Below are 12,019 nucleotides of genomic sequence, written 5' to 3'. Positions count from 1 at the left end.
CTTCAAAAAAACCTCAAGCACTTGCAAGTTCACAGACACACAGAAACACACACACACACACACACACACACACACACACACACACACTATACCTCCACACAAAGACAATACAACCTAGCACGTACTCTGTTCATAACCTGCTTTTACAGTTTTGTATTTGAAAGGTTACTGTTCCTAAGGCTGAATATTTTCTTATGGGTATTTGACTTATACTTAATTTATATCATAAGCACATTATGATTCTAGTATTTTTATTTTATTACTCTATGTAGATTAAAAATATGTCTATTGAAAAAGTTAATTGACATATTTAAAGTTGATGCATAATATTACAGTAAGATCTAAACAAATGCAATTATAAGGGGCTCATTTTTCCATAATAATATTCACTCTCATTTGATGTATTTCTTATGCTTTCGTAGACAAAAGAAAAAAACTTTAATTTGTTTGAACTGATCATTATTTTGGTGTCAAAATCCCTTTTCAGATAATTCTATGGACTTCACTTAAAAACCTCTTATCTTCTTTAGCTTGGGATAGCGACCTACTCTCTGACTTGGTGAAAACAAAATAAAACAAAGAAACAAAACCTCAGTTTAAAATAAACAACCAAAAAACAATTTTTCCCTCCAAGATCTTATCTCCCTTCATATTCCTATTGAATCCTGGTAACAGTAAGCAAGCTGAGTAGGTGATGGCTACGTACCATTTCTGCTTGTCAGTAACTAGAGCCCTTGAGATAGTCTTTTATGGAAATTTCCACATAACACTTCACAATGAAGAAAACTTCCAATTTTGTATCTCTATTTGATTTTACTGTGTTAACTGTTACTAATTAAACTGATTCACCTATAAAAACTATAAATTTTCAGATTAGAACTTCTGCAACTTACTCATTTAAACTGTCCAAATCCCTTTTAATGAATATAATGTAAGATTAAGAATTAAAATAATTTAATATGATGTAAGTAAATCTTCATTCCACATTTAATCAGGCCTTATACAGACATATCTATGTACAATCTCGTAAGTGGTTGTACAAGCAACATTTTAGGCAGTTTGACCATTCAGAAATGATGCTTTTAAAATCACTTTATTCTTGTCCAGCCTCTCCATGATTGCTGTTAGTTGGCATGTCTTTTAAGGTTCATGAAACTTAAAGTTAATGATCACACAATCATTTAAATTGTAGAAGTTCGATATCTAGTAAGGACATAGGACAAAATATTTTTCTATACTAGTTGTAAGAAAAAGAGAGTTACTGAAGAGACAAAGATGTCAACCAAAGTGAGCAGGAGAAAGGGTTACAGCCAAGGATCATAGCAAAAATCTTTAGTCACCATGTTCCTGCAGTAGCCTGCCAATACCAAACAGACACCCTATTGCCATTTATAACTCTCTCAGTAGGAAGTCATGATGCTTGGTGGGTGTTCCGTGAATGTTGGAAGACTGCTGTGCCCTGAATTAGTTTCATCCTCTTACAAAAAAGAAAAACAAATGAGTACCTAATATGGAAGACAGACAAGAGACAGATGATATAAACATTAGTGAATATTGCTTCATAGGATTCGTGGATGTTGTTTTTTTTTTTTTTTTTTTTTTTTTTTTTTTTTTTTTTTTTTTTTTTTGAGACAGAGTCTGGCTCTGTCGCCCGGGCTGGAGTGCAGTGGCCGGATCTCAGCTCACTGCAAGCTCCGCCCCCCGGGTTTACGCCATTCTCCTGCCTCAGCCTCCCGAGTAGCTGGGACTACAGGCGCCCGCCGCCTCGCCCGGCTAGTTTTTTGTATTTTTTAGTAGAGACGGGGTTTCACCGTGTTCGCCAGGATGGTCTCGATCTCCTGACCTAGTGATCCGCCCGTCTCGGCCTCCCAAAGTGCTGGGATTACAGGCTTGAGCCACCGCGCCCGGCCGGATGTTGTTTTTTAATATATGTATCATATTACAAACATTTTTATAGACATACAATACATGTTGTTATTTGGTTATTTATATGTTGTTATTTTATAATGGGTTATAAAGGGTATTTAGTACTAGAATATTCTACTTAATAAGACAGACAATAGCATTTTAGGGTTATGGTACTATAAAGCATAAGCATCATTCTTTCCAGGAAAGTGGAGATCTCATTAAGTTGACAAAACAGTCCTGAAGAAATACAGAATAGGGGAGAAGGACTGTAGAATAGAAGAGGAAATAAAAAATGTCTAGGGACTGTTTAACTATCCTAAATAAAGGTAAGCCAACGACTACTCTTCTAACATTATTTTGCCTACAGAAAATACAGAAAAGCTAGTCAGAAAGATATTTGGTGAACAGACAAAAGATGGGAGAGCTGGGGCTCAGAGTGACAGGGCAGCCTGCTTTTCCCCCTGAAAAGTGACTGCAACATTTGGATAGCAGTTGTTTACTGTTCCTTTAAAAAAAAATCCTTCCTTTTTATTTTTTATCCATTTAAAATCAATTGAGTGCCTCTGTTCTCTTTAAATCCACAGGCTTTTCTCATTTTAAAATATGTTTACCTATTTCATTTCTCTACCTTTAAATATCTTGTGTTTATTTTTTGCATTTTTTTCAAAATGCAATAGAAAATAGCAAAATCTGTTGTTTCATAAAGTTTTCTCAAGGCATGGGAAAATAATTTTATTTAAAAGAGATTGCAGACATATAAAACCAACAAGTTTTAGAGATTTAATGTACAATATGAAGAATGTATTTGATAAAATTGTATTGGTTTAGGGATTTTCATTAATTAAGTAGATTCTTAGCTACTCTGGTCAAAATAGAGTAACTATGTGGGATAACAGATATGTTAATTTTCTTCACCATAGTAACCATTTCACTATTTCTCTCTCTATATATATCCCATAACATTATGTTGTAAATCTCAAATGTGCATAGTGATCTTTATTTTAAAAATATGAAATTTTTTCCAGTTTAAGTTTAATCTTATATTATTATGCATCTTATGAGAGGCAATATACAATATTTGAAACTGAAAGCTGGTAAGGATTCCCCAGAAAAGACATGCTTCTTGCATATTGAATTTATTTTTTGTATATAGGCATAAAATATTATCATTTCTAAATGGAGTAATGGTAGATACATTGTCTCTAGAATTTAATATTTTTTCTCATAAGCTGTACATTTTCATAGTAATGATTGCACAAAGAAGAGCTTAAATATATGTTTAAATGAATAAATTTACCATCTAAGTTTTTACCATAATTAGTCTTGATTGACATTATATATAATTTTTGAAATAAATGCTACATTTTACTCTTCATTTTCCTTTACATATTGTTTTCAGCATGAAAATTTCAATAAGTTACTATTTTATATGGTGTTGCCCCAGATGTTTTATAAAATAAGGTCAAAAGTTCAATAAAAAATAAAACTGATAAAAACCCAAAAGGACATGGTTCAACATAAACTGGTTATGTACATATAAATGGCTGAATAAATACATATATATACTTAATACATAATAGGCACTTCACAAATGTTGACTAATAATAGTTATGAAGGTAATAATGTGATGTTTAACAACGCATCCTTAATGTTCAAATTCATCACTCTTAAAGGTGATGAGAACCATTTAAGTGATGAAACAGGTCCTGTTAACTGGAAGATATACTCTAAATAAAAGGCATACTTTATATCAAGAAATCTGAGAATTCAACATAGTTCTGAGCTACATATTGTTGTTGCTTTTGTTTTATTAAGTGCAGTGCTTTTAAAATTTACTGAGATTTAAATAGAAAGATATATACATATCTATGTGTGTGTGTATATATATATACGTTTTTCTTTGTTCCATGCATCTTTAGCTAAAGATGATTTTTTCTTATTAATTTGGAAAAGTTCTGTTTGTGGGCTTGGATCTATTTTTTCCATATTATCATAATGATATAAATTTCAGTATTAAAATAACAGACCAAATATTTTAATAATTTAAACAATTGCTTAATTTAATCTAAGTAAAGAACAAAGAAATATACCACTAATCAGCCTGTTTTCATGCAGACTAAGAACTCTACAATACTCACCAATCATTTCAAATAGAAAATAGTCTATTATTTCTTCCTCCAAATAGAAGGTATTCAATTTAATTCTGTTTTATAAATTAGCATTTTTTTTGTTTTTTTGTTTTTTGTTTTTTTGTTTTTTTTTAATAAGAACACGGCTATGGTGTGACTGTGACCCTACCCAAAAATCTCATTTTGAATTGTTATCCCCATTATCCGCACATGTTAGAGACCAGGTGGTGGTAATTGAATCATGGGGGCAGTTTTCTCCGCGCTGTTCTCGTGATTGTGAGTGAGATCTCACGAGATCTGATGGTTTTACAAGTGTTTGGTAGTTCTTCCGGAGTTCATTCTCCCTTCTGCTGCCTTGTGAGCAAGGTGCCTTGCTTCCTTCACCTTTGCCTTCTGCCATAATTATAAGTTTCCTGAGACCTCCCCAGCCATGCAGAACTGTGAGTCAATTAAACCTCTTTCCTTTCTGTATTACTCAGACTTGGGCAGTTCTTTACAGCAGTATGAGAATGGACTAATACTGTAGCAGGACCAGCCACAGACAAAACTCCTCAGACACCGGATTAAAGAAGGAAGAGGTTTTTTATTTGGCCGGAAGCATCGGCAGACTCGTGTCTTAAGAGCCGAGCTCCCCGAGAAAGAAATACTTGGCCTTTTTAAAGTCTTACAACTTTAAGGGGTCCACATGAAAGGGTCGTGATAAATCGAGCAAGTGTGGGAAACGTGACTGGGGACTACATGCATCAGCTAACAGAACAAAAATTTTACAATGCTTTTTTTATACAGTGTCTGGAATTTACAGATAACACAAGTAGTTTAGGCTAGGGGTTGATATTATTATTACTCTTTGTTTAACTCTTAGCACTGGGTGGTGGTGCTAAGGTTGTCTGGCTATTTATCTTACTTTTGTTTCTCTCTTTTCTCCTGTCTTGTGAACTAGGCAAGGCGGCGGGGGGGGGGTGGGGGGGGGGTGGGGGGGGTGGGGGGGGTGGGGGGGGGTGGGGGCAGCAGGAGTAGTAGTAGTCTCCTTCCTTATCACAAACACCAAAAATGTGTCTGTGTTGCTTCATGTTTTAAGTGTTAATGTGGTTTCTATTGACCAATTTTTTATCATTGATTACTGAGGAAATTAGTGTTATCTATCTTTTTCTAATTAGCTTTAATACACTAATAGGGACATAGATTTGTGAGGAGTTTTGAAGTCAAATTTATATGGTGGCTTGATGAAATTTAATTAAAACTATACAATGTCTCAAAGTTAAAATTATATTCTGGTAGTAATAATTCAAAATAGTGGCATTCCTTGAAGCAGTTACTTCTGATGGAATAAGATGTTTGACTGATAATTGTTATATTAATGTGATAACTTTTAAACAATGCTAAGAATACTTTTGTTTATTTTGGTATAGCAGACATCTTTCTACTTTACTTTTCAAATTTAAATGTGCTGCTTAAAGCCTGAATCATAAAATGAAAACCAGACTGCTAGTCTTTCTGGAATATTCTAATTACATGAATGAGAAAGAAAATACTACTTTAGATTCAGGTTCCACCCTTTTAAATCTCAAAGGTATTTCAAAATTAATTATGTCAAATATTAATATTAAACCCACATTTGACAGATGATGATATTCATATCTCATATCAGTAAGAGGGAGATAATGCAATAAACTGCTTGGTTCCTCAGATATGCCACACACTTTTCTGAGTTGGTGCCCATTTATTATCTTTTTCAGCCAGTGTTCTCTCCCAGGTAATCTTATCCTCGAGGCCCCCCTCAACTACCAGCATTTGTATTAGTCTTTCTGTGATTTTCTTCTCTGGAATTAATTGCCCTGTTCCTCTGCTTCTATAAGACCTTGTACTTAACCTCTATTATAACACATTTCACAAGGTATTATAATTATTTCCTTAGGTATTTGTCTCTCCATGAGACTTTCTATTTATTGAGAGAAGGTCTAATGTTGACATATTTTGTATCCCTAGCACAAATCATATAACCTGATACACCACAGTTACCGAATACATATTTGCTGAATGAGTGAATACACAGTCAGTCAAGAAAGTCATGCAATCCCAGATTTGAGGTCAGAATGAATGATCATGCTGTGACCTAGAAAGGTTGTTAAAGTAGTTACTGACAAGCCACACCAGTTTCTGTTGCTGGATAGTGGCTCTTATCTATTTGTGGATGTTGTCTATGTGAGCCAATTGACTGGGACTGCAAATAGTTAGCATTCCTTGATCTGGCTTTCTTAGATGCTTCACAGTCCTTTACTGCAGACTTGACACTTTCTCCAAGTTAATGAAGAGAATTCAATATACAGGTTCATGCATTTTATGGTTCTAAGATCATAGATTTTAAACTCAAAATAAAACTGTAGTTAAAACTGTAACTTACATAGCACATAGCCATCTGTGTGAGACTCATTGGTATAAACTTACCAGAGAAGTCTGTCAAATGCATAAGTTATTTTGTGAATGTATGTATGTCTTTCTTTAAGGTGTTTTAACTCCTGTAGGTCTCTGGGAGCTCATTTACTAAATGAATATTATAACTGTTCTTGTGGTCTGATGACCTACCAAAGTGTTCACTATATTGTGTCAATCTAATTTCTTTATGCAGTATATATGGGTCTTAAATATTTTTTCCTAGAAGGCTTCATTTTATCTGGTTAGCACTGAATTTAGTCAAGAACATCTTCACAAAGTTAGTTGGATTTGGAAAGCCTAGGGTTTTACATTTCTAGTTGAGTTATCAAATCATCTCATAGCTCCGGGTCCGTCATTTAACTTCTCTGCACTTAAATTTATTCTATATGTCAGATGTGTAGGACAAAATTATCTATGGATTCACAAATTAAAAGTTTACAGAGTAAACCCTCTTAGGATATTTACATTCAGCAAAAACATTAGGTTTGCTAATAAGCTTTAAGTCACTGTATGTTTTTGTCAGCAATCTCAAGCCAGGGCTCTCCCGGCAGGACCTGGCTAGCTTTGCCTGTTCTGTTCCAGTTGTTGACCTCTACTTCTATTTCTGGCATGAGCAAAGGGTTGATACTCAATAAAGATTTTCTGACTTGAGCTAATTAATTCACCATTCATCCATTCATTCAGAAGACATTTATCAAGTGCCAAATATCAGCCCATTGGTATCAGTCATGCATACCATTAATTCTGAGGTCTGTTTTTTTCCCCCACTGTTTTAAAAGGCAAATTTTTAATAAGTGGTTTTACATCTAATGCTGAATACTGATTGAAAAACAGCTTTGAGGAAATGATACCATGATTTCCAAAAAGTTAAAAACAAGAAGCAGTATAAATAATAATAATTATGTATTGAGCAAGCAAACCAAACAATTACGTGTTGATTACTTATATACAAATTTCCATGGTGAATAATTTAAACATATTAATAATATTTTCTGGACAAGATGCCTTGATGAGATAATTACAGATAAAGAAACAGAGGGCCAGAGGACTTAATTCATACAATATGTGATGATATTAGGATTGGAAAAAGAGGTGGTATAAATACAGATTCTTTTTTTTTTTTTTCTTGAGATGGAGTCTCTCAGGCTGGAGTGCAGTGGCATGATCTTAGCTCACTGCAACCTCCACTTACCGAGTGTAAGTGATTCTCCTCTCTCAGCCACCCAAGTAGCTGGGATTACAGGTGTGCATCACCACACTGGCTAATTTTTGTATTTTTAGTAAAGATGGGGTTTTGTCATGTTGGCCAGGCTGGTCTCGAACTCCTGACATCAGGTGATCTGCCCACCTCGGCCTCCCAAAGTGTTGGGATTACAGGCATGAGCCACCACAACCAGTCCTAAATACAGATTCCAAGATGTTAATAGTCACAGTTAGGCGAGTACTTGCATCCCTAGAAATTTTGGAAATACTCATTTGTATATATATACGCATCCTAGTTTTGCTCTCCAACTGCTTATAAATTGTCAATTAACAGAATTTACAGTGTGGCTGATTAATTGGTTAATAGACCAGAGCTTTTCTGTTAACTAACCTCTTCTAACTTTTTCCTTCAGAAGGGAGCCCACAATAGTAATTAATTGGAGGTCAAATTTTTCTAGATTGGAAAAGAAGGATTCAATAAAGCATTCACACTTTAAGTTGAATAGAAAAATGTGGCATAATCAAAGGTCAAATTAACCAAATAATTTGGGGGGAATGAAATGGAATGTTTTCATTTTTTTATTACAATTTTATATTGATGTTTCCAAATTTTATATCAGATAAAACAAAAAGAGAAATTGGGTTTTTCTTCAAGTGGGTTAGTATAGAGACAGAGTCAAAACAGTCCAAATAATGCTAAAGTCCTATAAATAGCATGGTTTAAGTCAGAATAGGTAGCTCATGCTATGTAAATAAAAACTCTCTAGGTTTTATAGTTCATAGCAATAGTAATATAGATTGATTCATGGCTTAGTCTATGCATCTATTGTTGGTCAGCTGTGGCCACATCTCTACCTTATCCTGACTCAAGGATGCAAACTGAGGGAAGCTCTGTCTCAATGCTTCCATGATTGCTGAAGCAGGAAGCAGAAAATGAACAAATCACATATCTGCTTTTAGAGTCTCTTCTGGGAAATAATACCTATTATTTTCAATCAGATTCTATAGGCCAAAGGAAGAATTTTTGCCATTGCCAGCTTTAAATGGTATAAATAAAAAAAGAAGTTCTACCATATATGCAGAAGACAGAAGGCTGTACATGTTTGGGGACAAAAGTTCAACTCTGGTACCACTTCCAAGGAGCATGAGGGAACAAAAGAATGAGATGAAATAAAGTCTTAGTGTCATTTGAGGAGACAGAGTACTTTTAGCCAAGATATCTAGGCTGCCACTATGTTGTATTTTATATTTCTTAGAAGACATTTTGATGTTTGTTTAAAACTTCCCACCCAGGAATAAACTTGTCTAATAAAAAAAGTATTATGCTTTAATTTCACAAAATAATCATCTCCAATTTTTCACTTTTGCTCAAGTTGTTTTCAATGCTGCCTTTTCTCTACCTCAGGAGTGAACTTATTCACATAATACATATTTTCATTACAGAGAAGTGGATGATTTAAGGTGGCTTTCAAATTATACACAATCTTTAGGCACTGGTTATAATTTCTACCTCTGTTTCACAACTGATGAGTGGATAATAGTGTTTTCTTACTTAAGAACTGCTGGTCAATGAAGTTCCTCCAAAAACATGTTTTCTTTTTTATCTTCTTGTTTTTTTTTTTTTTTTTTTTTTTTTGAGACAGAGTCTCACTCCTGTCGCCCAGGCTGAAGTGCAATGCTATAATCTCTGCTCACTGCAACCTTCACCCCCTGAGTTCAAGCAATTATCCTGCCTCAGTCTCCTGAGTAGCTGGAACTACAGGCATGCACCACCATGCCTGGCTGATTTTGTATTTTTAGTAGAGACGGGGTTTCTCCATGTTGGTCAGGCTGTTCTGGAACTCCCGACCTCAGGTGATCCGCCCGCCTCGGCCTCCCAAAGTGCTGGGATTATAGGTGTGAGCCACTGCGCCCGGCCCCAAACACATGTTTTCTATATTTTAATAGTAAGACCATTTTTTACTTCTTTAATCAGTATCGTATTTTCATTTGTTTTTAGAGTTCATGTTTGTGTCACTCCTAGCCAAATACAAAAAAAGTGCAAAAATGTGACTCTTGTTCTTGTTCTTGTTCTTGGTGTGTATGTGAAACAAAAATAAATATATTTTTTGATCTTTTCTTTCAAAGAATACTTTTAGGTTTACAGACATATTGAGTAAAAAGTACAAAAAATTACCGTATACTTGCTCTCCCCTGAAACACCTCCCTGTCATGTAATTTGGCCTGTTTTTATCATCTTGCATTGATGCATTGGTGCGGTATATTTCTTACAATCAATAAACCAATATTAATACATTATTTATTAGCTAGAGACCATAGTCTATATTCCAGTTCATTTATATAGTTCTGTCATAAATGGATAATGGCATGTATCTTCCATCATAGTAGCATATACCTGTGGTGCTCCAACTATTGATTCCTTCCCCCCTCCCAATAAGAATGAGAGCCAATCAAAGATAAAATTCGAATTAGCATTTGAATTCATTTGAAGAAATTACCATTTGAATCTGTAGACTGAGTAAGGAAGATCTGCCTTCACCATTGTGGGTAGGCATCTTTCAATCTATTGAGGGCTTGAATAGAACAAAAAGTGACGATTCTCCTGCCATTGGACATCAGAGCTCCTCTGTTTGTTCATGTCTTTAGACTCAAGGACTTGCACCAGGGACACCCAGTCTCATTCTCAGGAATGAAATGAGAATGAGACTAGACTGAATTATACCACTAGCTTTCCTGTTTTTCCAGCTTGCAGGCAGCATATCGTGGAACCTCCTGGCCTCCATAATTTACATAAGCCAACTCCTCCAATAAACCTCCTCTTATATACAGCTGTATATATCCTATTCGTTCAGTTTCTCTGGAGAATCCTAATACATACCTTATTATAAAGTGAAATTTCTTCTCCAATTATTTAATATTTTAAAATGTTACTCCAATTGCTGTATCTTATGTCATAAAAATTTATATTCTCATGTATATATTATTGGTATGATTATAAATTATTTCATATTTTCAGGACCACAGTTTAGTAATATGAATCAAGAATCTTGATAGTATCATATGTATTCAGCTTCACATTTTGTTTAAAAAAATTATTCTAAGAAAACACCTTGAGATGGAGCAAAGTTTTCCTAAATATAAAAAATAGCTGTTTTGTTGTTGCAATAATTCAAAAAAATTAAATATCTAATGTTTGGGAATTTGTAAAATTAAATAATCAATGTGATGACTTGAGACCAGTTTAAAAATGTTTCATGAAATTATACAAAATTGCTTAAAAAAAAAAAAGAGTGTTTAACTGAAAAAAAAAAAAGGAAAAACTTTATACGTAATATAGCCTTACTTAAAATCATATATTCATATACTAGGATATAACAAAAATTAATCAAAAATAAACTTTGTATAGCAATCTTAAAATCTATAAATAAAATATAAAGGTCTGAAAATATACAAAAATTTTATAGTTAACATTGAATAGTGGAATTTCTGCTAATTCTGGATTTTGCTCCTCATATTTTCTAAATATTTCTCTAAATTTAATGTAATTAACATCAGCAGTAATTTTAAATTATTTTTATGATTACAAAAAGCAATATGTTAAGAAGAAAAAAAACTTTTGTCATACTGTCTGCACTCTGATTATTTAAGAAACTATATAACCTTCTATTAGTTTTCAATGAATCTTCAATGCTTAAAATAGTTAAATTCATTATCACTATCACTAATGATCACAAATTAATATTTAATATTTATCACTATCATGTATAGAAGAAATACTTTTTTCTCACCAAGATATTAAATTTAAAAATTTAAATATCTTAATTTTACAAATTATTCAATGAGATGAATTACACACCAATTAAATTGAGATAAAAATCTTCCTATTCCTGAGAGTGCAATAGAAAGTCTTTTGTGTCAAGCAGACAACAGATTAAATTTTAGAATTATCAATTGCTTGCTATGTGGCCTTGGCAAAGCTACTCAAACTCTCCTTTGTAAAATGACAATAATAATAACTTAAATCAGTATTTTGATTTGAAGCCACTTGAAATATGGAAGCCTATGCCAGCTTATTATAGTTGACATGTAAATGTCCATTCATATCTTCTTATATGAAAACTCCTCTTTTCACAAGGAAAAAGGGAGCATGGGCATTGTAAGAGTCATAATTGTATTCATGGAAAACTGTTGATTTTCCTAAGGACAAAAAAGTAAAAATAAAACAAAGAAAAGAGAGAATTTTTGGTTTTGGTATAAATAGAAATAATTTAAAAATTTCCTTTTAAGCTGCCTAGGCCAAACTATTGAAGTGGCTCCTTGGTAACTGATTGATTGCCAATCAACAT

This window comes from Macaca mulatta, chromosome 11, assembly GCF_049350105.2.
Source record: "Macaca mulatta isolate MMU2019108-1 chromosome 11, T2T-MMU8v2.0, whole genome shotgun sequence".
In the NCBI taxonomy this organism is placed as follows: domain Eukaryota; kingdom Metazoa; phylum Chordata; class Mammalia; order Primates; family Cercopithecidae; genus Macaca; species Macaca mulatta.
This window is presented reverse-complemented; position numbering follows the sequence as displayed.